At 41.9% G+C, this 27,233-nt stretch overlaps 1 protein-coding gene across 3 annotated transcripts in view; it reads right to left on the reverse strand.

Moving 5' to 3' along the window:
* Positions 1–27,233, reverse strand: part of LOC119653576 (allatostatin-A receptor) — a 779,896-nt gene that overhangs the window by 327,728 nt on the left and 424,935 nt on the right. For all 3 annotated transcript variants that reach the window (XM_038058319.1, XM_038058317.1, XM_038058318.1), the window contains one exon: positions 18,831–18,861. The gene's annotated coding sequence lies outside the window, so the exon portion shown is untranslated. The remainder of the gene's footprint in view (positions 1–18,830; positions 18,862–27,233) is intronic.

Here is a 27,233-nt window from a genome sequence, read left to right on the forward strand (position 1 = left end):
ATTGCGATGCGTCTGCCCTTCACCGCTCGCCAATCACCTAGTTTGCCGTCCTTAGGATCGCATAAACTTCGGCTTGAAAAATCGTTGCATATTGTCCCAAAGAAAAGCCCACTTCTCGTTTTTATTTGAGAGATGGGCTCCGGCTCCAGAACCCTCTTCTGTTTTTGAGCTATCGGTGTAGAAGACATCAGTATATTCCGCCACGCATTTCTTTGGGTCTTTCCAGTCCTCTCGGACAACTGTGTACTAGCACAGTCCAATGAGATGCTTGAAAGATGATGAAACCTGCTGAAAGCCGCTATAATGGCGCAAAACGATTCTCCTTAATCACGGGTCCTTCCGCTCGTACTACTTGGCCTCTGTACAGTCAATTGCGACAAATTTGCTGCAAGACTGTCAGGCTGGTATACGAGGAGAACCTTAGACTCCATAGCGACCTTGTACTCTGCATTAGGGGGAGCATTAATACCTCTAGATTGATGCATCTGCTCAAGGATACAGAGCGGAAGCTCAAGTCGTCACCACTCGCCGACCACCTGAAAAACGTGGGCGCGGTATCTAGAGATTTCGACCCCTGCCCGCGCGGCCTAATTAGAATGATCGCCTCCCGTAGACCGCTGCAGATACTTTGCGAGGGTCCCTACAAGGTATTCAGCTGAGGCCCACACCCAGCCTCGACGTCGGAGTTACGCTCAAAATATCTCCCTGGCCCGCTTTCTTTCCACCACTGAAAAAGCCTCATCCCTCAAGTGCCAGGTAAGCCACAACCAACCAGTCGAATTCCCTTATTGTGACAGATTTTGATTCCCAGAGGGTTAGGCCTTCTTTAATTTGAAATCTTCTCTTCTCTCGCCTTTCTTTCTCTCCCCGTCCTCCCAATGCGCATGCTTTTTCGGTTTGTAATTTCATTTTTCATAATTTTAAGCCCTCCATTTCATATTGACGTCTCCACACTAATAAGTTTTTCGACGCATTAAGCGGTAATAATCTTTTATTCAAAAGATAAAAACTTCTCCAAGCAGATATCGGGAACCTGCTCCCCACTTCACTTTTCTACTGAACTGAACTATACAAATCATAAATTGCACTTTTTGAGCATTTTCCCTAAATATCCGTTCAATAACATCTATAACAATATTTGATTTCATGAGGGTTATCTGCCAAAGGATATATGTTTGCGGAAACTTTCCATGAAAGTGAAACCCCAACTCGCAACTGAGATGCTGCCAATTAATATTCGATAAACTTACTTTTCGGAAAAAGACAAATATTGAATTTTAAATATATATGTATATAGAAGCTAGCTTGCTATCCCGCCCAAACTATTTTGCTTCACTTCCAAACAGATTGGTATAAACGTCCTTCCTAAGTCAATATTTAAAATTGACCCTGGAAAATTAGAGAATTCTATTTTATTTAATGTGTATCTTTCCTTAAATTCTCATAAAGGCGTAACCATTTCAACCCACACGCCGACATATTTCATCGATTTAATTTTCAAATCTAGCAACAAAAAACTGGAACTGGCTGGTGGGGGCAGTTGCGGCAAAAAGAAACGAATTTCGCCCCCAAAGACGATTACGACAATTTCATATACTTAATTTTTTCGAAATATGTCCAAAACGGATATTTCTCGGAACCACACTGAATGAAATCCTTTTCCCTTTTGGGTTGAAAATGAGAATAGATAGTGTCCCAAGGAAACCAAACAATCCGCAGCTACTCTTTTTCACTTCCAGACAACTTCTGTCCCTTTTGCAATTCTGAACAGGACCATAAATGTCGTCTCTGTTCGATAAACTCGATGGAAATAGCGAGTAATTTCTTAAAGGAAACAATCAGACCCTTGTCAGAGAAAAGTGGGATGTAAAAGCGCAGATTCACCCTGCTCCTTGCCTAATTTTTTACTATCTTTTCAAATCATGCACACTCCCTGAAAATAACACAGCAAAAATGAAAACGGTTCTAAAATTTCTTCTCTCGTCCCCTTCCTTTGTCCGGGTACAGATTTAAGTGGAAAAAATACTGGCAGAATTCTATAAAGCAAATCTGAACAATGGTGGAGCGAAAGAAATACAATTTCTTTCCGGGAGGAGAGATTCAACCGAAACCTGTGGAGCAAACAATAAAAAACTGATTGCGGGTGAATTTCAGAATTTGTTGACGGCATTGAAATAAAAGAGAGAATTTCGAAGACTGAAAACGATACACGTAGGCATGTTTCGTTTAATTCTCCGCACCCGGGGTGCCGTTGCCTAGGATTCCACCTCCGTCCCAAAAGCTGTCGAAATATCATCCATTTCCATCGTATCGCCGTGAAATGACAAAACAGTCGAAACAAGTACTGAACTGGAAAACCTGTTGCTCTGTCACTGTGTCCTCTTTAATATTTCATATTGTGTACTGCTACCTTTTAGTAACGTTTTGTCGGATCCCCCTAACCCCTCCAATTGCCTCGAGGACACAGAAGGAAAAGAACAGCAGCAGCAGCAAATTTCACTCAGGGCTGGTGGTTCTGCCCCCGCGGTTTGTAACAAGGCACAACCCCCCAAAAGCCTCCTCGTCTCACTCGCCCAGCACTGTACGCATGGGTTTGCATATGTAAGCAAGTTTCCAGTGGCCTCCGATCCCTTATCCTCTTCTGAATCCTTGTGAAATCGTATCTCACGTTCGACAAGTTTAATTCAATAGTTTATATATAAAAGTCACTTTAAATTTGGGAGAAGAGATTGCAAGACGTGGTCTGAGAGGAATGTTAATTGGGTTCTTGATCCTGGAGCTGGAAGGTGGTTATTGAAGGTCAAGCTATTTAGCTAGGAATTTCTGTGGGTGTCAACTCAGGGGTGAAATTTATACATTAAAACGTACATGACTGACATTTCATGTGGGTTGCCTGAAAGCGGAAGGAGGATGACTGTGGGAATGTGAGCACGGATTCTCACGGTTGTCTGATCATCGATTAAATTCTGATTTACTGTTGAAATGTGAGCTTACACAGTAATTCTTCTAATTCGTATTTGTAAGACAAGCGGATAAGATTTTATAATACTTCGGAGTGGATTCTGTTCTGATTCAGAAATAGAACTGGAGAATCGTGGAGCTAGCAGTAAATTCGCCATTATTAAGCAAATGAAGAATCTAGCTAAAGAATGCTGCTGGTACCCTGAAATCTAAGACGCTGCAAGTTGAACCGGCTGCCGTCTATGTATAGCGCGGAGTATGCGTGACACATTTTAGCGGCCTTGAATGTCGATGTACAGACTAACGTCTATTACCGGGAAATACATGAAAGCCTGTTTGATCTAAAGCGTTCCAGCAATTCCTAAGAGACATTAATCGACGCCTAATAGTTCTTATTGATTGTATTTCCGAAATGCGATGCTTGTCTGAGTTTTACGTCTTAAACTTTGTGGAAAAGGGGTTTGTTTCATCGGACGACCTTCCCTTCTAAAATTGAATTATATTTCTGCTGAACGGAACAACGACTAACAAATTGAAAAGATGATAGCAACTGTCATCATACACCTGAATTATATGGCTGAAAAGTAGAGCGTTTTTCACACAACCGTCGAACTCAAAACTAAAATAAAAAGGTCGTGAAAGATGAACCAATGTTTAATCAAATCAAGTCAAAGATTTTCAACTCTTCTAGCTGAGGAAGCGTTTCTATATTGAGTATAAGAACACAAACAGTGACACACCCACTGTAACTATGGAGTCATCTGCAAATTTGGTCGGTTGATGGACGGAAAGAACAAAAATAGTGACCTAACGATCGGGTTTATCGCAAATGGCGTCCCACAACTGCATGAGGCTCTCTTATTTATCAGGACCCCGACGAATCGCACCTTGTCTGAAACGACTAGCACTAGATGTAGTGACGACCTGACTATTTTATCGGAACGGAATGAATCTAGATCAGGGCGTCGAAAACTCTCCCCTCCAAACTCTTCTTACCATGCATAGTTTGTTACTCATTAATCGTTAGTATTTAGTCACCTCACTGTGTAAACTAGACCTATCCGCCCAGCTAGGGCAATGGAGTACGGACTTTTCGACTGCCGCGCTCATTAGAATAACAAGTCAGGAAACCGGAAGCTTGACGCTTCAGATATAAAAGGTTTGGTGTTTCCCTATGTGTGTTGTCCATTGGCTGATACCATTGACTCGAGATATTTAAATCCCTCAGTTCTGTCAATAGCAGTAACCTGCCCAAAACTAAGCGATTAAAATATCTCGGGTCAGCCACTGGAGAACTGTGTAATGAAATTGTTTCACGCATTAACGCAACCTGGATGAGGTGGCATTCCACAACTGGTGTTCTTTGTGATCGGCGATCGATCCCAAATCTAAAATTTACTGCAATGTCGTCCGTCTGCCGCTCCCTATAGTTCTGAGTGTTGGCCGACTATAAAAGACAATGAACGGCGTCTTGTGGTAATGGGGACGAAGATGTTGCATTCCACTGGTGACGTGACACGTTTTGATCACGTCTGAAATGAGAATATCCGCGATCGATATGGGTTTGCACCGATCGTGGAAAAACTGTGAGAAACGCGTTTTCGATGTTGTGGTCACGTAATTCACGCTAACGAGAATTCACTGACCAATATTGGTCTGAACATCGAAGTCAATGTAAAGGCCTCGCGATTACATCCTGATCAGGCACTCGATAAAATAAAATGACGAAACCGGTCACGACTAGCCGACCCCGCTTGTGAACGGGACAAAGGCTGAACAAAAAGAAAAAGATGTGAGGAGCAGCGAGTGCACAACAGCTCCATCTCACATAGCTAAAAATTCCATTGCCTTCTACACACTCTTCACACTCTGAGTTTAATATTATTAGCAAATGCCAAGAATGTAACCTACATCAAATATAAACAAGTCGGGAAACCGGAAGCTGGACGCTTCAGGTACGAAAGGTTTTGTGTATTTCTTTGTACGTAGCACGTAATATATGCATATATTATGTGAGAATATCCACTTTCGGATGACATTGACATTCATAGTCTTGAATTTACAAGGAAGTGACAACTTTGACGTATTATAACTTTGTTAGTAATAGCGGTATTTCGACCAAACTTGGTGAGATCATGCTCTATGTTATACTCTATGTTATACCCTATATTATTATTATATATATTTGATGTTGCTAACATGAACTTACTAAAAATTATGGTAATATACTATTATTAACTTTATTTGTACAGATATCAGTATGGAAGGTATTTCGGAGCCCAGGCACCATATAGTGGCAGCCTCCTAATTTTTTTCAGATTTTTCGGTTTAGTAGTTTCTGAGAATGGCTCCCTTAAAGGAATGGTCACTTTCAACCCCCCGCACTCCCCACCTTTCTAACAAATGTCAAAACTACTTCGAAAAGTACTAACCGAGACCTTTAATTTGATACCCCACATGACTATATTTGATGAAAAAAAAATTTACACCCCCCTTTTGCATGTATGGGGACCCCCTCTTAAATTCAACGTAAAGTGATGTAACTCACTGAATGCGTGAGCGTTCACAGTTCCCACCTTTGTACCAAATTTGGTGTCAATCGCTATAACCGAGAAAAATGCGTGTGACGGACAGACAGACAGACAGACAGACAGACGGACAGACAGACAGACATTCGGAGATGGTTTGAACGAAACCATGGGGAATTAAGCCACGAGTTAACACAATTCTTGAGTGGACATGGAGGTTATCGTGCCTATTTACATCGATTTGGTCACGACGAATCACCATGCTGCCCAAGATGTGGTAACGTGGCTGAGAATGCGGAGCATGTCATATTTGATTGCCCCAGGTTCACCGCGCACCGAGCAAGAATGGAAGCGGTCGCAGACAGGCGTTTAACACCCGAAAACATTGTGGAGTTTATGCTGGAGTCAACGGATGCCTGGAACCAGGTTGTAAGGGAACTGCAAGCTATTCACCAACAGCTTAGGCAGGAAGAACTACGACGAAAACAAGGAAGGGAGAGAACCATAATGAGCCGCAGTTAAAAGCTGATCCAGCCCCGCGATGCAATACTTGATAGGAGTTCCGTGGGGAGAGTGGAATGAGAAGGAGGTGGTTTTATTGAGTAGAAGTCTCACATAACTGCGTGGCAGGAGCCAGCAGTAGGTTTTGAACCTTTCCACCTTCCAACGCCGAAAAAAAAAAAAAAAGACAGACAGACAGACAGACAGACGGTAAACCGATTTGGGGAGTATTAGATTCTTCTTCAATGGAATTTTCATATTTCACTTGAATGTCAATTATTCTCGTTAATTATGACGTCAGCATCTTATTTGTATGGCTTAGGAGGCTGTTAATTTGCACGAAATTGCTAAGTTTGGGTTTTTCAGTAAATTTCTAAAAGTTAGTAATATACTACACATTTTGAGCCCTAGATTTCATCTAAGCACATCACCCTGATTCTTTTCGGATTTTGAGGTTGGGTAGTTTCCGAAAATGAGTCCTGAGTCCTATCTCACTTTAATTCCGTACATTTTGACTCCTTACTCACGCACTTTGCAATTCACGCCAAAACTAATATCAAGTTCAGAAAGTACAAATCGAGACCTTTCCTTTGGTACCCTACACGACCATATCCGGTGAAAAAATTGTTTAAATCCCCCTTCTACATGTATGGGGAGCCCCTCTTTAAACTCCACCTAAATTTATGCCACTCGCTGTATGTTTGGGATTTTATAGTTCCCATCTGTGCACCAAATTTCGTTTGGATCAGTTTAGCCGTTTTGGAGAAAAGTGCGAGTGACAGACAGACAGACATTGAATCGATTTTAATAAGGTTTTGTTTTAAACAAAACCTTAAAAATGGACGAAATAGAAAATGAAAAAGTATATATACATATATTTTGTGGAAAATCTTAAAAAGACACGTCCATTCTAGGTCCACTGGACAAAAGAGGTGTGGGATTCACACCTACTAAAAACCATCTCCGGTCTCTTCAGCCCCAGTCCTCGCAGAACCACCGTCCTTTGAGCTTTGCTCGTCCTTCCTTCCTTCACCAACTCTTTCCGCATTTTTACAATTGCGGTGAAAACCGTAAGCCAGTTTTCTATTGGCCTTAGCATCTCCGTAACAATACTTCAGGTTCAGGTTCCTTTTCCCCACCGTGAACCTTGGGCAGTGAAACATCACATTCTCTGTATCCTCCGGTGTACCACTGAATGCAGGACAGTTCGGTGAATCATCCAGCTCAAAGCGGTGTAAATACTGTCTGTAGCAACGACCAAATCCCGTGTGGAACTTGGTAACATGATAGTTAGTTTCTTCGAGTTTAGAATGTTTGGAATAATCCTTTGTGTACACTGGCCCTTCAAAAACTCATCCCATCTACGTTTGCAGATATCATGCGACTCTGACTTTACCGCATTCCTGTGTTCCCTCCATACGTCTTGCATGCACCGGCTCCGCAAACTCTCAAAGTCATCAGTCGGTAAACCGAATTGACCTGCTACCATCTTTGAGAGATTACGACCGCTTCCGCCCACACAGGTTGCAATTGGGCAGAATTGATAGGACGACTCCGGCTAAAGGCAATCTTCTACAGTGTTTCGGCCTTACAGCATTCGGCAATTCTTGCAAATGCGGTAATGACGCTAGCTGACTTTGACATTAATACTCTAAGCACTCCCTAAAGTTCAGTTCGGCGTCAATTATAAGCCGTAGGTATTCGATAGCCGATTTGGAAAGGATAATATCTCCACCAACTTCTGCCTTCCCAAGAACTTTCCAATTTGACTCAAGAATTTATCCGCCGTTCTATCATTCGACTCGTTGAGCTCCAACATAAGGTGTCCTTTCTAAGATTGCCTAATGCGCCTAACATTATCTCCCAAATTGAAAAGTTCTAGTCTGCCTTCACTCACTTGAAAATGTTAGCATATGATCCTTCGCTCGTTTGAAGATGATAATAACCTCTGGTCGTATCCTACTCTTATCTCCCTTTGAGGTGCTACCTTCCTCCAAGCTTCCATACATTCCTTGGAGGATCCATATACTCCTTGGAGGATCCACATACTCATTGGAGGATCCACACTCTCTCCCCGGATGGTTACATGAGTTTCGGCAGCAGTTTGAACCGTCCTTCTTAACTGCTGGCTGCTGGGAGTTTGCTGGCCTATTGACTCGTTCAACCGTTCGCGCAGCCTCTTGCCCGCTTTCTCCTCTCACGACTTGTATATGCGAGTCACTTGTGTTGCCCGGTGCCTTCACTTCTCTTTCATCCTGGCGTTCGTAGGTAAATTCGCACAAAATCCAAGATTTTATTAAGTAGTGCAATAAAAGCAGCTCCCGATTGGTTGCTGCACCTTATGTCACTCCCAAATCACACTACACTCATTTTCATTCCCGGGAGCTTGTGACTGCAAGAGTGGAGATCACGCGAAAATACTGGCGATACTAGAAGCCTGTCGATGATTAAGGCATGATATAATCCTCAAGCGCAAAATAGCTATTCTGACCGACAGTCAAGCGTCCTTACACCCAATGGCAACATCCTTCAGTTTGGTAGAGTAGTACAGAAACAAGCTGAAAAGTATAGGCAGCACGCTCAAGGTCACCATCCCCTGCGTTCCCGGTCATAGGAACATAGAGGGGAATGAGCGGGCTGACAGAATGGTCAGGAGAGATCATTCTTGGCAGTTGACCAAATTGAATGAATTTCTTATGTCTAGTGTAGTATTACCCTTTCCGACTAAGCAAGTAACCTATTTGTTTACATTAGCGGTTGATCTGCCTTTACGAAACTCAAACTACGGATTAGGAAGGACGCTTTGGTGCGCAATACCTGGAAGTAATCTATTGTAGATTGTCGGTTCTGAAAATTTTCCCGTGGCGCCTAGAGTACATATAGACTTCATAGCGAGCTAAGGGAAGCTGTGTTGTGGATTGTTTTACTGCTACTTATTTACAACTTGTTTCTGGCGATTGCAAGGATCGTCGGCCAATTTGGAGGTCTCCAGGAGCCTCTCTTGCTGAAAAAAAATCTTCGAATGATTTTGCAGCAAAATAGTAGTAAAACACGTGATCTACGGGGACGAACTGGCTCTGAGTGCCCTATTATAATTCAATAGGCCCTTGGCCACCGATTTATATTCACTTCTGCGCAAAAAGTATCCACTTTTGCTCTGTTAGGTAGCCAACTTGAGGCTTCTGCGGACTTCCTTAGATGCCTGCTCGCTTGGCTCGGTGGCAGGTCAACCGAAGGTCTGTCAACTCACATTACCACCAGTGGTATGGCCCCGGTGCATATGTTCTCTGTGTATTTCTCAATTTGTCTGTCACACGTAGTCTTCTCGAAAACGATTATCATATTAACGTAGAATTTAGTTAAAGATTAGAAATAGTTATGGCTCTTGACGCTCGTAGTTTTCCCAATTAAAGAACACAGAACTTTTTCTATTGCGAAAGTTTTAATCTGTGTCAATTAACTATCCGTAAAATGGAAAGGCTAATACCAACTTGAATAACTGTTGAAGGACTGTGTGCCCTGAGCCTTTTAAAGGTAATCGCTTGATTGTGAAGAATTACTATTGATCCTATTTTAAGACATTACCCATAAATATATTGATTTTATGCGGTCAACTATATTACAAGTCGGGAAAGCGGTATGAAAGGTTTTGCGTATTTCTTTTATAAAAACATTTGAGTGGACGTTTGTTCCATTAGTACCGAGCACGTATTATATAGTATATATATATTATGTCAGAATATCTACTTTCGTGAAGCAACAATAAGACCTATTATCACTTTGTTAATAATAGTATAATTTCCACCAAACTTAGTAGGATCAAGCTCTATACTATAGCCTGATGATTCGAGGATCAACTTAAGGAGGGTTTTACAGTCAATTACTAGAAATTATAGTAATATATTATTGACCTAATTTGAATATATATCGGTATTAAGGGTATTTTTTTCAGATTTTTCAGTAGGGCAGTTTCTGAGAATGAGTCCGACAAATGTCGAAACTAAGACCGGCATCGGAAAGTACTAACAGAGAACTTTCATTTCATATCACACATGACTATATTCGGTGAATCGCAGGCACACAGACAGACAGGCGGGCAGGCAGTAAACCGATTTTAATAGGGTTTTGATTTACACAAAACCTTAAGAAGAGAAACACAATTTGATAGAAAGCTTGAGTAATGTAACTCTTTAAGGCAGCATATTGCTCCTGATTTCATGAGATAATGTTCTTATTGACTCCTTTTCGTCCTTTGACTATATGCATTCATTTTGTAAATATATTTTGGGCTTTATGAAGGCATTTCAAGATATTGGATTCTCGGAAGTTTATTTGGTTTTGCATATTTGAGTTTATGAGGTTATTGTGTGCGTGTTTCAGACTGAATTTATTGATTTAGATTGACTTTTATGGGTCGAAACGGTTTTCTGAAAATTTGAGTGGCAAGATGTTCTTAGAATGTCGCCATGAAGCAAATTATTTATTCCCTTCTTTTCAAAAAAGAAAAAGGTATGATTACTTTTATTTTGCAGTTGTTTGGGGCTACAATGTTTTTGCACCAGAAATTTTTAATTTTCTTTCAATATTCCGAAATTATGTACCTCTGCATGTCAGAGTCGAAAGACGGTCTTAAGCTAATGTAGAAACCTAATAGCCGACCGCTCCAAAGTGGTCTATTAGTTTGAAGGAAAGTAATATCATCAATGGTTTTAGAAGATATTACTATTAGGGAATAGGAGGAGAAAGGTTTGTGTTAAACACTTGACGTTGCTTCTTAACGCTTTATTTCATTGGTTACACTAAATTCTCTTTACACTTAAATAGTTTGTTGTCATGAGTTTGAAGTTGGCACATTCGAATTTCCCACAAGCCAAATAGGTCGACCTGACCTAAAACCTATGGCTTAAGGGGGTCCTCCCGTGTGTCCGATCCGCGGAATCGAATACGGTGCGCAAACTAGGATAATTGTGATTCATTCAGTAGCTTTTTTTTGTATTCATTGAAAAAGCCGCAAAAAACACCAAAATTCAAAGATATTAATAAATCTATGGTGAAAAATTCGTATTTGTATCTTCATCCAGTTCTTCACAAAAAATTTCTAAAAAAAACGGCCTTCACACGGGCTGACCCCCTTAAGTCATGACTAGATGCATGATCCATTATAAGTATTCAAATTACAGCTTGGCAATATTAAACAAAAATATTCGCCTCGTTTCTGCGATCTTATTCGTTTACATACAGTGAATGAAAGGTGATCTTCGTTAAGATTCCGAAAAAGGACCCCCATTTGATTGTGCAAGTTGGAGAGATATTTGCATGAACCCTGCCCTTGCAAAAAAAGTAGTACAAAAAAAAAATGATGGAACGTATCAAACAACACCTCGAAAACTCAGTTGACAGAGAGCAAACTGATTTCCGCTCTGAATTTTCTTGCATTGTTCACATCGACCTCACGCGAGTCGAATCGAGAGTGTACGGAGATCATGATCTCGATACATTTGCTTTTCGTTGCCATCTAGAGGCATGTGGAAAAAACTAATAATTATTACAGGTGAAATGTCCCCATACATGCAAAACGGGGGGGGGGGGTGTAAATTTTCAAATATGGTCATCTGGTAATTTCGAGAAAATGTGGGGCATCAAATAAAAGGTTAGTCCTTCCCGAAACCGGTCTTAGTTGGAAACGTGGATAGTGTGGGGAGGGGTCAAAAGTAGATATATATCCTATGTAGACATATTAAGAAAGGTGAAAATTGAACTTAATCTTAAATACCTGGTAATAAGGTATGAAGGATCCGAAAAGCGGGCATTATTTTAGGCACCTAGAGCTAAAAAGAAGGCTTCGAAATTGAAGTAATATTTTTTCTAAGAAGTGTACTGCGAGCGTCGAGCAGGTTCTTGTTGCCAGGTGTGGGACAGGAACCAGAAGGGAATACTGCTCTATGAAAAGATAAGGCTTAAATAGTAAGAAGACTGCAAGAAAGGCAAATGTCCTGAATTACCACTGAAAGGATAAATTAATTTGATTTGAATAAAGCTCAACTACTGCAGGGTCGTTCAGAATTTACTCTTGAAGACCATCTACGAATTCCGAGCACGGATTGCTGCAATTAGCGGAGTTCTAATTGGCAATAATGTAACGGTGAAAAATTCGATAAATACAATGCCATTACGGGCGTAAGCCATACAGGAATTTTGTTTAAGAATTAAGAGATTGGATCCTTTCTCGAACTCTTTTTTTTTTTGGTCCACGATCCCCGTTTTTGGACTTAGCGCTCAAGTGTTTAAAAAAAAGAACGAAGACGACTTACTGATTGCTCTGGTGCTGTAGGAATGCGATAGGTAAGACCTGGGGACTTTCACCTAAAGGGATATACTGGATGTATACATCCATAATAAAACCCATTTTGATGTATGCATGCATTGTCTGGTGGCCAAGACTGAACTTTGCTAACAGCAGGAAGCTGCTAACGTAGATTCAGAGACTTGGTTGCCCAAGTATTACTGGAGCAAGGAGTACTACGCCGACTGCAGGACTTGAACCTATCCTAAATTTACCCCCCATTCACTTGGAGGTGAAACGGAAAGCGGCCAACCAGGCAAATAGGCTCGATATCATTGGGGCAAACGGTCATGCGTCTATCTGGAAATTCCTTGAAAAACATCCGGTAGCCCTGATGCCGACCGACCATATGGTTTCCAGATTCGTCTTTGAAAATACATACTCTGTCGTATTCACCGAAAGAGAAGAATGGTCGACAAGTGGCTATGAGTCTTTTCAGATTACAGACCTAATAATCTTTACCGACGGGTCAATTATGGAGGATGGATCGGGTGCAGGGGTGTTCTCGGTGAATCCGATTATAGAACTGGCCCGACCCCTTGGAAAAATGATATTCCAGGCGGAGATATATGCCATTTCATTGGCAGCAGAAGAATGTCTGGGACAAAAATGGAGGAGTCGCACCATTCGAATCTGTTCCGACAGGCGGGCGGCATTATCAGCACTAAATGGCAACAGCATATCAAGCCAGTTGGTGTGGAGTTGTCATCAGGTGCTGCTGAAACTTGGCCGACTGAACGAAGCATTCCTGATATGGGTGCCGGGGCACTCTAACATCGCCGGTAATGAAGAGGCTGACAGACTGGCTCGCCGAGGGTCTGGATCCACAATGGTGTGGCCAGAACCAGCTTTTGGAATCCGACCATCTATTGTCAAGTCTACTCTGAAGGGTGAAATTGCAAAGATTCACGCAACCGAGTGGAGAAATTTGGACTCTTGCCGGCAAGGGAAAATCTTTGTGAAGGAGCCTAGGGCCACTAGAGCGGCATTTTTGTTGTCCCTTAAGAAGTGGGACATGAAAACCCTAGTAGGGCTTTTGACGGGACACTGCCCCTTAAACTACCATATGGAAAACATTGGGGTGGTGGTTTCGGCTGTGTGCAGCCAATGTGAGGAGGAGGAGGAGACGGCCCTGGACTTTTTATGCAGCTGCCCGGCATCCTCAGATCTCAGACGAAGACAAGGTTTTCTTCAATGAAGAATCTGCACACTCTCTGCCTGTGGAGAATGTTCTAAGATTCGCTAAAGCCTGCGAACACCGTAGGCGGGAAGCCATTGAATAGGCAACTTACAGGGATATTACAATGGGCCTAATAATGGCCTGAGTGCTCGGAGCTCCGGCTCCCCCCAGCTAACTAAACTAACTAACTACTGTTTTGACAAAATGTGACCCTTATATACGGTAGCGACCATAATGTGGGTATGAATTATGATGAACATAAATCCGCCATAGTTCAGGCCTGCTCTGGACAAAGCCGTAAATCGTCTCTATACAAGAGTATTGACGCAGCCCATGATTGCCTCTGTTCTGGTCATTTGGCGAAATAGGAGTACATGAATGGCAGCTTGATTTCAGATGAAAGAGGATGGAGCCCACATATCTGATCTGATAATGATCTGTAATCTCAATAAAAGGAGGGAGGAAGAAGAGACGTTGGTAGGAATTAAATCCCGAATTTAGAGAGTATATTATCTGCGCAAGTATTTCATAAGCTTTTGTGCTGAGGGCACTGTAGTAGAATATCATTTATATGGTGTTAATAACATTTCGAATGGTTGGGATATTTGGTTACAATGACAGTATAACTGTAATTGTAGTTGCCAAACATTCAAACATATCTCAAATATTGAGCTTTAAATAAATGGCTGGAGAATATTACTACTAAGTACGTCTCAAACAAATTTAAACGGAAACGGAACCAAATTGAGCAGTTGCATTCTATAGTGCATGCAATGCCAAAAAAATCAGTGTGGATTGGAGGATCCTCACTACGCCGTCAATGACGCTGATCGACATTCTGACTCTTGAAGAACATTGGGCGACGACGATCCAGTTGATTAGAAAATGTCATTTGATCAACAAATTGATTTCCAACATCAGTTTGGGCATACAGTAACTATGGAAATATTAACTATAATTTTTATCAATTTCTCACAGAACATGGTCGATACCACTGTCACTTGCATAACTAGACAAATCACCTAACTGTCCCAGCTAGGAAAGCAACCAATCTTTTTATTACCTTAGTTTCAAAGATGAAAGAAAAAGTCTGGAAGAGGCACTGGGTAAGACGGTTGTACCGGAAAATCTACATGGTAGGGCGCATTAAATGTCAGCTGATGAAAACCAGAGGAGACCAAGATAGGCGGAGGCAGAGCTAAGTCTATCTATTTAAGAACTACATTCCTTCGAATTAGTTTTTCGTTTCCATTAGCTTTCAGGACGTCAGCTTCAACATTTATCATTTCTGCTGACGTATTCGTTGTCATTTTTAAGGTTTTGTGTAAACACAAAACCTTTGATGAATGCTTCAACAACTAGTAGATGAATGTTACAGTCATTGTGAGTTAAGAGTACGCCCAAAGTGTTCTCTCGCCTATAAGAGATAGAAACGTATATGGCAGCAACCTAAATATTTCGAAACTTTACCGCTACCGAAACATAAACGTCTTTGATAGGGGCCTCATGGCGAACACCTTTGGCTATGGAAAACGGACTATCATTTTATGAAATGTGAACCCGCTCTTCGACAAGGGTATCGAGGGTCTCAGAAGGCTCGGATCCTCCAACTTGCGCGAGAATTTCACGATATAAGCTGGTCTTGGCGACCGTAGTGGTAATTGTCGGGAATTTGTGAATTTAGTTAGTAATGGCACATCGTAATTGCTAATTGGATACCAGATTTAATGAATACCCCGGCTCAGAACATTGATGAACATTGGGCTGTCATAAAAAAATACTCTTTTCTCGCTCGCTGACCTCGGAATCATGGGAACGAATCGATAAACGGATCGCCTTTAGTGATGGTGAGCAAAACGAGCTCGAGCTCCGATACCGTGCGAAATCCCGAGTAATTCAACTTATGGTACACCGTAACAAAAGAAAATTTGTTATTGCGCTGGTGAGGAAAGCGAAAAATGCCGCAAAACGCAATGACTTCAGGAAGAATTGGCCAATTATTACGAAGCTTTTGATAAAAATGTCAGGCGACGACGACTTTACGGTTTCTTACCAGCATTAAGTTGATGTGAACTTAGGAGCCCACGATCCTCAAAAAAAGAACCTTTTGGTGTAAACGATAACCAACATCTTATTAGTACGGTGCTTACCCGTATTACATCCAGTGAAGTTCCTTCTCTTCCGGACCAAATGGCTAGTCACAGAACATGGGGATACGGACTGTTCTCCAAGCAGAAAAGAAATCATTTCGGCAATCAATAGACTCAAAAGAGCTCCATGTACAAGTTATTTATCGCTGCAACTGCAGGTTCAGTAGATCTGCTACTTCCACTCTCTCCAAATACCAGGAATCCGAGACCTTTACCAGAGAATGGAGGAAGTGAATAAACAACAAGGTTCCAAAAAAGGGAAATGCCAATTGGAGGGGTACCTGCGTGCTCCATGCCGTCGGAAAGATGATAGCTAAAATAATTCTCGAACGCATCAATAAACATCTCGAAAATTTGATCGACAGAGAGCAGGATGACTTTCGTTCCGAACTCTGCTGCATTGACCACACCAACACTATACGGATCATTTTGCTTCTTCGTTTCGCCTTCCAAGGAGTTCAATGGACTGTGACATCTCTCCTCAAACACTCCGACTACGCTGATAACATCTGTTTGTTTTCTCACCAAATCATGGACTTAGATCAAATGGCTTAGATCAAATGGCTTTGGATTTGACGAGAGAGGCAAGTAGAGTTGGTCTGAAGATAAACACCAACAAAGCCAAGGTTTTCACCCTGACGGAGCATTGCACTCTCCTTATCTATATTAATGGGCAGAGCATCGAAGGAGTCGATCAATTTGTATATCTAGAGAGGGTGGTTTCTGCCGACGGCAACACCGAACTGGATGTTGCCCGACGTATTAACAGAGCTCGATCCGCTTTCGCTTCCTTGTTTAAAAACTAGAAATGCGGTTATTTCAACATCAAGATCAAGTTGAGCTCATTCTGTGCTAGTGTTCTTTCTGGATTTCTGGATTCTGGATGGATGGAGTAGCACCCCCACTGTTATTCAAAAACCTCTCGCCTTCGCCAATACCTACACTACCTGATACAATTACAAACGAACAACTTGCGCGGCGCACAGGACTGGCATCCATAAGCCATTTGATCGGAAAGCGGAAGTGGCAGTGGATAGACCACATATTAAGGAGGGGCGACAATTGCATTTTGGAATCCATTCTCCCGAGATGGCCGATGGGTGACCAAGACCATTGAGCGACGATCACTCTCAAAATTTTTCATCATCGATAACACAAAGTGAAACTCTACCTAGCATTCTTCCTACCCTGGTCCTAAAAAAGTGATTCAAGACGATGAGATAAAAGATTAGCATTAACCTCTTCAAGCCCACTAAACTAATAGCTTGTGCTAACGATATCGACTTAATGATTACAAATACTCCATATCAATCAAATGCTTCCGATTCAGTAAGTTGTCGGAGATCTTGGGAGTATTGGTCAATTAAAAAAGGTAGGAAACCACAAATTTGGAAGCTTTCAAAATTTCGCCTTCGCCGGGTCGAAAATCAGAACAGCGCACAGCCTGGTTAGCTTCCTACAGAAAAATGAACGAAAAAATCTAAGGCTCAATAGGCTGCTGTGGATGGGTCATCATTTATATAGAAAAAGATAATCTAGCACGGAAATCGGGGTATGCTGGTAATAGAAAAAGGAGGCGTGGTAGACGTTGCCTCAAATGAAACCAGATAGTTGTTAGGAATATCGGTTCTTTACTAAGGCAAGATTAGATCGAAAACTGTTTGTTGCGCCGTAAATAAGTTATTTGCCGTTAAAGATGCTGCCGGTCGAACCGGCATCACAAGAAATGATGGTCGAACCGGCAGCGCACCAAAGAAAGATTTGACAAAATACTTTCATGAAGGTAAGAGTTTCTTGTTGAACTCAAATTGAGTAAGGAAGCCTCAAAGATTATTAATCAAGAATGACAACATTCAAGCCTCTATACGAAATGCTAGTTAGATGCTGGCTTGCGTTGATTTTCCAGTCTAGTTTTTCCACATTTCCGACCTACGGAGCAAAGGGTAGTAATTTTACTTCTCTTTCAGGTAGCGCTGATGTCGGAAAATCTCTGTTTGAAGTTATGTGTTTCATCAGCTTAAATGCAACCCGTGTTACTAATGCTCTCTGATGCTTTTCGGGTCCCTAACGGTCGTGGCACGCGACACGAGTGAGTGGATTACTATGAAACTTGCTAAACTTCCGAACTAGCTTGCAGAGAGTCGCACTGGCTATTTCACCTGCTCGGTTGTTTCTAAGCCATTTGTTTGCTCGGGGATTTGGTCGGGTCTAGACTGAATTCAAGGAATACGAAATTAATTGTCGAATAGGTTTGCTAAACGTAATTACCACTTAAGTCAGGGCTGTCATAGCCAGACTTTATATATGGTAAATTTCAACGGAAATGCATATCAGCTGCCAACCGAGAATATGCTCTTTCTGTCATCTCATGTTTCACTTTACATTAAACACCTTTTAGACTGGCTTTAACAGATTTATTATCACAAGATTCAGGCCAAATTAATCAATTTGAAATTTCAATCCGTGCTCCATGCTTTACACGCCATTTCATGTATGCACTTATAAAAGAGAGAGCCTGTCGCATGCTGCATCACGATAAAATCCTAGATAAAATGCACTTTGCACACGTATCACTGGACGTTGAAATGTTATTAATTTTCAGATAAAAATGCCACGCTCAATTTTCCATATTTCATAAATTCATTTGCATTTGAAATGGCAGTCATAAAAGGGTATCGATTTCGTGCATAAATGGCAAAGGACTCGAGCAAAACGCTAGAGGCCATTCAATATTTTTCCCAAATCGTGCAATATGGAGCTGAAAAGCGTTTTCAGTGCTGCAGTCGAACGTCGATATATCACATCATTTACAATTTCCGGAGCGATGAGGGCGAATTGGAACAGGAAATTCCTTACGGAAGTCATTAATGCTACCGAGGAAGAGGAATATTCTTCAAAAGCCGAGTTCACAAGAGCGAAATTGCTAAATTACGAGTCCTTTATTCATTGAGGAGCTGATTTTTTCATTCATTCAATTGGAAACATTCTTCCAAGCGCATAGAGAATAAGCAAATTGAATATTAGCTGTGCAAATGCAATTTGCCTGCACGAGCAATGCAGTAAGAAACTATTAGCGTTTTATGTGTCCTTTGAAGTGGAACGTATATTTGCAGAAGACAGAACAACGGAGGAATATTGCAATGTCAAATCAAGTACTTGCGACTCACCTGAAGTGCTGGAGGTCCAAAAGTCAAATATCTGCAAAGACAAAAGAAAATTGTGATTTCAATTTACGAGGATAGCTAAATTTAGGTGGTGATTTTTATTATTTTTCAGGACATTTCCTAGAAACGATTTATATGATTACATTGATGGCTTCGTGAACTGCGTAAACATTCATCTACCACATTTCTGGCAGAATTCCTTCCAAATGACTCGTAAACATGGCCTCATTGCTCTTGTGCTTCACAAATATTTTAGTATCTTTAAACAATTTATGAGGAGTTACTCATTCAAAAATGTATCTTCCGTCTTTCACTTCCTGCCTTTGCTGGCATTTTATCATCCAAAGTAGTTCTTTTGGCAGATTTCATCTCAGTATTTCATCAACACATTCGAAAATGTGCCATCAACTCTTATGGATTCGCTTGAAGGCGATGAAGATATACCAGGAAAATTCTCATCCGTAGCCTTGGCCAGGCACTCTATTCAGTTGATATTCAGAAGACCTTCATAAGATATAACAATGAAGCAGTTGATTGTGCACTGACTTGCTCAGGAAGTTGAAAGGAATATTTGTCCTTCATGTTCGTTGTAGAGTGGTACAGCATATATACATACGAATTTGTGTATACGCACCCTGTTACTAACCCTGATGAACATTAGTTATCACAACCTATGATTTCCAAGCTATTTGCCTTCACGTCCTTGCCGTACTTGGATGTACGGTGTAGGCAGCAGCTTGATGTACATACATTAATGAAGCTGAGAAGAGAAGAGATGCTTGCTTGGCTTATTAATTTTGATATTGGAAATTTCCGCTTGCATGGGAATGTCAAAGGTCTGCATGGCCTTTGTTTGCATTTCATTATATCCGTAGAAGTGTATTTTAATATAGAGATGATTCGGTGGTTGCTGTCAAGCATGGAAAGATACATGGAAGCACGTTTGAATTACAAATATGGAGAAAAGGCACTCGGTCTGGATAGATTTGCAATCAAAATATGGGGAATTGAAAGGAACAATCAAACAAATAAAGTGGAGGATTGAGATAATGAAACTCGCTGCAAAAATGAAATCCCACGCATACGATGAAAGATATGTGTTTGCAGGTAGTTTAATCATACGAGCGAAGAGGGGGTGTTAATTTTTTATCTCCTAATATAAACGTGTGGGATGTCAAACGAAAGGTCTTGATTAGTACTTTACGAAACAGGTCTTAGCTTGGATGCTGGTTGCAAAGTAAGGGAGTGCAGGATCAAAAAGTATGAACTTGAAACCGAAAAATCTGAACACATTCCTTGTCAAACTTGGGTAATATTACTATATTTTCAAACCTGGCAAGTTCCATCTAGGGATCCGGTAAAATATGTTATGAGGCATGATACTGGAAAATTCAAGCGTACTACTAACAACAAAGTTATAGTGAAGGGCGGCGTAGACGCCAGTATGTATTAGGTTGTTGCAAACTAAATGGCCGCTTTGGTACTAAAATTTGAAACGACTGTAAAGCTTACAAAAATTTATTTATTTAATCAAAATAGGTGCCAGTCGATTAAAACATTTCTCCCTGCAAGATTCAAGAGCATGTATGCCAGTTTCGTAAAAGTTCAACTGTCGGGTGTTGATAAATTCGTGGAAGGCAATTTTGACAGTCTCTTGGTTCCTAAATTGTTTTTCCACCAAAAAATTATTCAAATGCTTAAAAAAGTGGTAGTCGGTTGGCGAAAGGTCCGGTGAATATGGTGAATGAGGCAGAGTCTCATACTGCAATTCGTTCAACTTTTGAACCGTTGTTCTGGATACATGAGTTCGTGCATTATCGTGAAGGAGTATCACACCATCTTTGTTGACCAATGTCGGCCGTTGAATACTCAATTTTTGGTGCATTTCCTCGAGTTGGCACAGTATTTCTGTGCATTTATCGTTTCTCCAGGTGCCAAAAAAGAAAAGTGGATAACTCTAGCTGTAGACCACCAAACAGTCACCATTACCTTCTTCGAATTGAGGCTTGGTTTCGGCATATTCTTCGGTGGCTCATCAGCATTTAGCCATTGTGCTGATCGGCGACGATTGTCGTATAATATTAATTTTTTATCACATCTCACTATTCTGTGCAAAAAGGGATCGCTTCTGTTGCGGGTTAGAAAAGAACTGCGAATTTCCATTCGAAGCACCATGTTTTGCTCCGTAAGGGCACGCGGAATCCATCTGTCGAGCTTTTTCACCTTTCCAAGTTGTTACAAGTGCCAGGAAGCTGCCGAATTGTGTACGCCCAGTTTCTCTGCAATGTCTCTTACAGACTACCGTGCGTCAGATTCGATTAGCAAACACAGCTCGTCATTGTCAATCGATGGTCCTGGATTTCCACGTGGCTCCCTTTGAATGTTTACGTCGCCTGGCCGGAATTTTTTTGAATTTGCTAATCCTCCGCTTTCGCAAGCACTGCCGACGCAATTCCACTCGTCAGCACTACAGAAATCGTGAATCCTTAAGAAAATGAAATCGAAGAATGAAAGGAAACCTGACGATATCGCAACTGAGTTCAGGAACTTGCAGAGTTGGGACCTAACACTCTGGCTGAATGAGATCTTCAATCATACTATGTGGATGTTGGCAAGCGCATTCTTCACAAGGTTGAAATAAACGTGACCCGACGTGCCAATACTGACGCAATACACGCTGTGTGGTTACTCATCGCAATACGTCGTATTGCTCTCTACTTTATATTATATCATATTTACTCATCTAGTACGCGTTACGACAGCAACCTGTGCCAGGAGCTCTCGCCACCCGAAGAGTAAAACTAAGGTTCGGCAGTCATAGCAAATCCGCTTCGCGTTTCTGTTAACGTCGATAAAGGAAGGTTAAGGTTTCAAATGTTAAATTTACTGTAGTATCAGCCACCCTGTTGCCTTCTATAGTTCTGACTGCTAACCCGTAATCAAAGACAATGAACTTCTCCTTGAGGTAACGGACACAAAGAACTTGCACGAGTGGTGTAGTACAACATGATCTTATCCGCAATATGGTGTTGCGACGGCCGTGTAACGTCTTAACGTAGCGGATAAGAAAAGATCAAAAGGTCGACCGAAACTACGACAGCTTGATGCGGAGACGGTTATTTGACAGTTTCTCGACTCAACTCATATCAGAACAATGCGAAAATTGGAGCAATCTGTCGATTGGAGTTCATTATGCACCTGACCAGGACAAAGGCTAAAGAGGAAGAACATACACATATATGTACTAAAAAAGGACACGATCCATCTTCCCACCGAGCTGGGCTGACAAGAGACCAACCTAAGAATGTCATAAATCGAAGATAGTGCAAATCTAGAGAACGGCCCACTAAGCCTGATTGTTACCGGACATGCTTCTTAGGACTATAGTACAGGTTGCAAAGATAATAGCTTTTCAAGTCTGCACATATAGTTCAGCCCTGAGGTGGAGCAGCTTTATGTAAATTTTGCGAGACTAATCCTGTCGCTGAAAGTACGACTGGGACTACCTGAATATTTTGTAGTCCCCATGTTTGTTTAATATCGTCTGCCAAGGGGCCATAGTTCCGGATTTTTCTTGCTGTTCTTCAAACAATGTTCCGGTCCCACGGTAGGGTTACATTGATTATAAAACACGCTCGTTCTTCCTTGAGAGCCGATCAGGCCTATTGTGATCAACAGTCTGGTCGGTAGCAACAGTGTGGTCCCCACCACCCAGTCATTTCCCAAACTTTCCTGCGGGGTATGTTTATAATAAAAACGCGAGTTTGTCACTACGTCTTAATGGCTGAAGTTACATTCAATGGCGGGTCCCATGATCTGTTTTCTAGTTCAATTTATTATCCGCAATGACGGTAATCTGATATAATTGGCTAGAGGATTGTTAATATCAACTAAATTCATGGAGAGAATACACATAAGTATAGTGCAAAACCAGGCACCCACTCCCACCCTTCCTGATGACGTCGGATAATGATCCCCAATTTTGATATCCAGCGAACCCCGCGCCTCACTTGTGAAAACTTGGCTCCTGTGGAATCTAATGCTAGATAATAGATAATAGTGGAATGAATGAAATCTATTCCGATTTCCGTACAAACTGGAAGGTTTGAGGGTCACCACCAAGGGCCACGTTACTCCTCAACAGCCGAAGTTCATCGCGGAGCTCGGAAAGGAAAAGGCAAGAAACTGGAGCAGCGTTTCCTTCGCTGGACGAACGCGTAAATCATTTACTCTGCAGGTTCACTAACAACAAAAATTTCAGAGTTCTAGTACGAAGCATTAAATTATCCTATATTTAGACAATGGAGAGCCATGCATCATGTGGCAAAGTCACACACGAAACGTAGGGAGCAAGTATCTCCCAAAAGATTCTTCAGTCACAACCGCATACACTAATCAACACGATAGATCGAAATAATGCTAAAATTGTGGAGGAGAGAGGCATCTCTTAGAAGATTGTACTGTTGATCCTCGATACATAATGTAAAAGGGGAATGAGGAGTGTGCGACCGCTCCGTTGCAGTTGGTGACATGTATCCGGCATACAGGAGGGATAACGGCTACGATGATGAAATCTGCGCGCGGTTGTTGGCAGCCAATAGAGCCTATTTCAGCTTACAAAAACTGTTCCGTACGAAACGTCTCACTATAGGGTCAAAGCTCTTACTGAAGAAGACAATGATCTTACCGGTCCTCATGTATTACTCGGAGACCAGGGTTCTTAGCAAGAAGAATTGAATTCGAGAGAAGAATCCTCCGAAGAATTTTTGGCCCTCTACATGAGGATGGACGATTCCGTAGCCTACGTAATAATTGTTTACGTTGGGCGGATTACTTATTCCGTATGGATGAGGATGATCCAGCCCGGAAAGTCTATATGGGCAATATCTATGGTGGAAAAGAAAACGAGGCAGACCCTGCCTAAGATGGAGCGATGGCGTAGGTCAGGACGCCAGACAGCTTTTAGGGATATCGAATTGGTAGACCTCGGCACAAAACCGGGATGTCTGGAGTTCCTTATTAAAGCAGGCCTAGATCGGATACCGGTTGTTGCGCCGTTGATGATGATGTAGGAGGGAGCGCAATCATAGGGCTAAATGGAGTTAATACAAATCAATTTGAAGCATTGCGAGGCAGCTCAAGATTTGCTCTTGCAAACCATTCAAAAGTCGAATGTGGACATGGCGGCAATCTACGAACTTCATAAAAATTATGATAACGCTACGTGGGTGAGAGACACGTCTAGGTGGCATGGGTATGAGGAAGGCAAGCCATACAAGAAACAACAATATTGATACGAACAGCTGTTGCGCCCTCCATAGTGCACCAATAGCACAATCTTAGGATATGCTAGACAGCTTGGTGTTGAACCATAGGCACCGCAGCCCAAAAATGACTGTCAGCAATTTAAACAGGGGTCAAATCCTACTTAAATCTTCGCGGATCTCTATATTGTATTAGCCAACGCTGACTACATTTCCACATTCGGAGGCAGAGCGTTAAACTCGATCGTCGATCTGCCTTACTTCAGTACCTTGCTAATAAGAGCATTGGTTCTGACTGGTGACTCAATACTACACTCACAATGACCACCACACCATTTTGCTCGACATTAGAAACAGAGGCGGCTAAAGTCGAATGCGCAACAACAGTAAAAAATTGGAATAACTGGCTCAGCCACTGGATATTCCTAATGACTTCAAAAGGAGAACTCGATTTGGAGGGTACGGCACTGCGAAAACTAAGTAAGTTATGTCAGCATTTCTACAATGCCGCGGCGGCGTTTCCACCATAGTACGAATACAAACTAATGGCGGAACCAGGAAACCTGGCTACAAGCAGCGTTGCCATGGGGCAAATATAAACCCATAGGGAGCAATATACGCGATTGGAACGAACAATTTTCGTGCGAAAAAATAACCCTAAGTAATGTGCTCCCCGTCCTTGTTCAAAATAATTGCAGCTCCTTTCTCATAACACGAAGAAAGTAGACCTGAGCCAAAAATTTAACAAGGCATCTTCCCGATCACCGGGGTAACCGAGTAGGAACTACAGGAGATATGCGGAAGAATCGGTGATAATAAGGCTCCGGGATTGGACGCAATTCCGAACATTGATATTATGCATGGTAGAATATCACCATCTCTCTCTTTTAGACACTATGGGGTTGATATTATATTATATGGCGGAGTGCTTGACTTTTGCATGGCAAATGAGGTAATATTGATTGGTTCCGCAAACAACCAAATAGGACAGTATCGAGTAAAACAATACATGTTGGGGCGAGAATGATTCCCTCAGATCTTTTAGCGAACGACGGCACTGTCTCTACCATAGAAAGAGAATGGAATCACCTGATCCGACTCCGGACTGCCGAAAAGCCAATAGGGAGGATTTGTACAGGAAATAGCAGCAACAGAGGGATAATTCCACAAAAAGGCCACTGGACCCATAAACTGACCCACCCAACGGCCCCCCACCCAAAGCAGGTCTTTGTGAAACACGGTGGTTACGGGAAATATTTGCACGGCTTCGAATTGGGCGAGACCCCTGACTAAGTCGAATGCGCTGCTACACCTGTGGACCCAGAGCATGTTATGTTCCATTGTCAGAAATTCGGATGAAGGGGGAAGGCTGAACGACGCCCTCAACGTGATTATCCAACCCCATAATCTCGTGGAGGAGATACTGAGGTTAGAAACAAAATAGCGCAAATGCATCAATAATCGTGATACAACAGAAGCTCCACGAACTGGATGAAATGTGACGGACACGTAATTCAATCATGCTGGCGTAGACCGAGTAATACTTCTCGCTGATCCCGCTGGGATATGTGTGGAGAAGTGGAGGTGATTTCAGTAGCTGAAAATCCCACAGGCTGCTGCAACCTTTGAGGATAACAAAAAGGAAAAAAACATAAAATCAGACTTACGCGGCATCGCTGCTGACTTTTGGTAATTTACTTCAACTCCCTCTACGATTTTCCAAGAAGCTGGGACTCCTCCTCTTTCTACGACATGAAGTTCTAAGGTGACTTACTCCTCGGGCATTCTGGGATAATGGGTCGCATTCTATGACATAACTCCACTGTTCCTTCCACTTTGTGCTCAACACGTTCACAGGCGTCTGGCCCGAAAGGCGACTAAGGTCCTTTTGTTTTTTTCGCAAGTCAAAACATCCTAATGACAACACGCAGATATGAGTTGGTGGAAGTTTGGAGTTACAGCGATGGTTGCTTTTCATGTAGTACTCCCATATTGAGAGAATAGTGGCGCGAGATAGTTTCAACTTGATGTTAGTATTTAGATTGTTGCATTTCCTCGGCCAGCAAGGGAAGTAAGTAAGCGAAGTAACCGAATATCAAACGGTGTTTTCTTTCCAGACCAGTGTCAATACTTCTTTCCTCACGGACATTCAAAAGACAAATCCTAAATCTGCTGCTAGTCTCACCGTGCTCGATCAATTGTACATTACCCAACTAGCCTCTTGAGAGGCCCAGAGCTTCGATAATATCACGGCAATGATCACGTGATGAATGAGTGCATAAATCTATAAACCTTCTAGCACCGTTGTCATGGTCACCAAAAACATACCTCCTCAATACAATACCGTTAAAATGTCGCCTTCATTAAGTGGAATAGGGTGGAGATGCTTATATAATGAATCCTTCTCTCTGTATCGAAATCCTCAACTGATACACAGCGCTACATAATTAAGACATTCCTTAAGATGGACCAATCAGTTACCCTCTCCCAATTTACGAGAGTGCGTCTTGTGGTAGCTGGTAGCGTACATCTGCCAAATTTCTCGTCCTTTACCGATAGACTTTCCGGAGAAGAAAGTCAACAGAAACTTATGACGTTGGAACTTACGCTCAAGTCGAAGGGAGCGAGAATTTTTAGAGTTTTTGATACTGTTATTCAATTGCCTAGGTCGTACCTTATAAATTCGTTCCTATGCAAGGCGTTGTTGACGCTTCGATAGTAAAAAAAGTTTCAAAATATTCAATGGATTTCAGGCGTCTGAATTAGTAGCTCAGTCAAATCGGTATGATAATCTCGGGCGAACACAATGCTAAAAACATTGCCCCTAAGTGTGTCGTTACGAACTTAAGAGCTCTGAGACTCTTTATGGCCTAGATCTAACTTGGAGTGTTGCTGACAAACAACTTCAGTTTTAGGCTTTAGGAGACAATTTTAGGCGTCGTGGCAATAAACCTAAGTCTATCTTCGCCTCCGGCGTTGTAGGGTACCTACCCTGGAAGGACTGCTGATCAGTGGCCGCTCCAAGGAGCCTAATTAGCGCTGTGGTGGACCGTTTGGATGCAACCAACTAATAACACTGCGACTGTTATTATGAGAGCAAGGAGGCCGAGTTTAGCCGACTATAATCTTCAGAGTCAACCCG

This window comes from Hermetia illucens, chromosome 4 (assembly GCF_905115235.1).
Source record: "Hermetia illucens chromosome 4, iHerIll2.2.curated.20191125, whole genome shotgun sequence".
Classification (NCBI taxonomy): domain Eukaryota; kingdom Metazoa; phylum Arthropoda; class Insecta; order Diptera; family Stratiomyidae; genus Hermetia; species Hermetia illucens.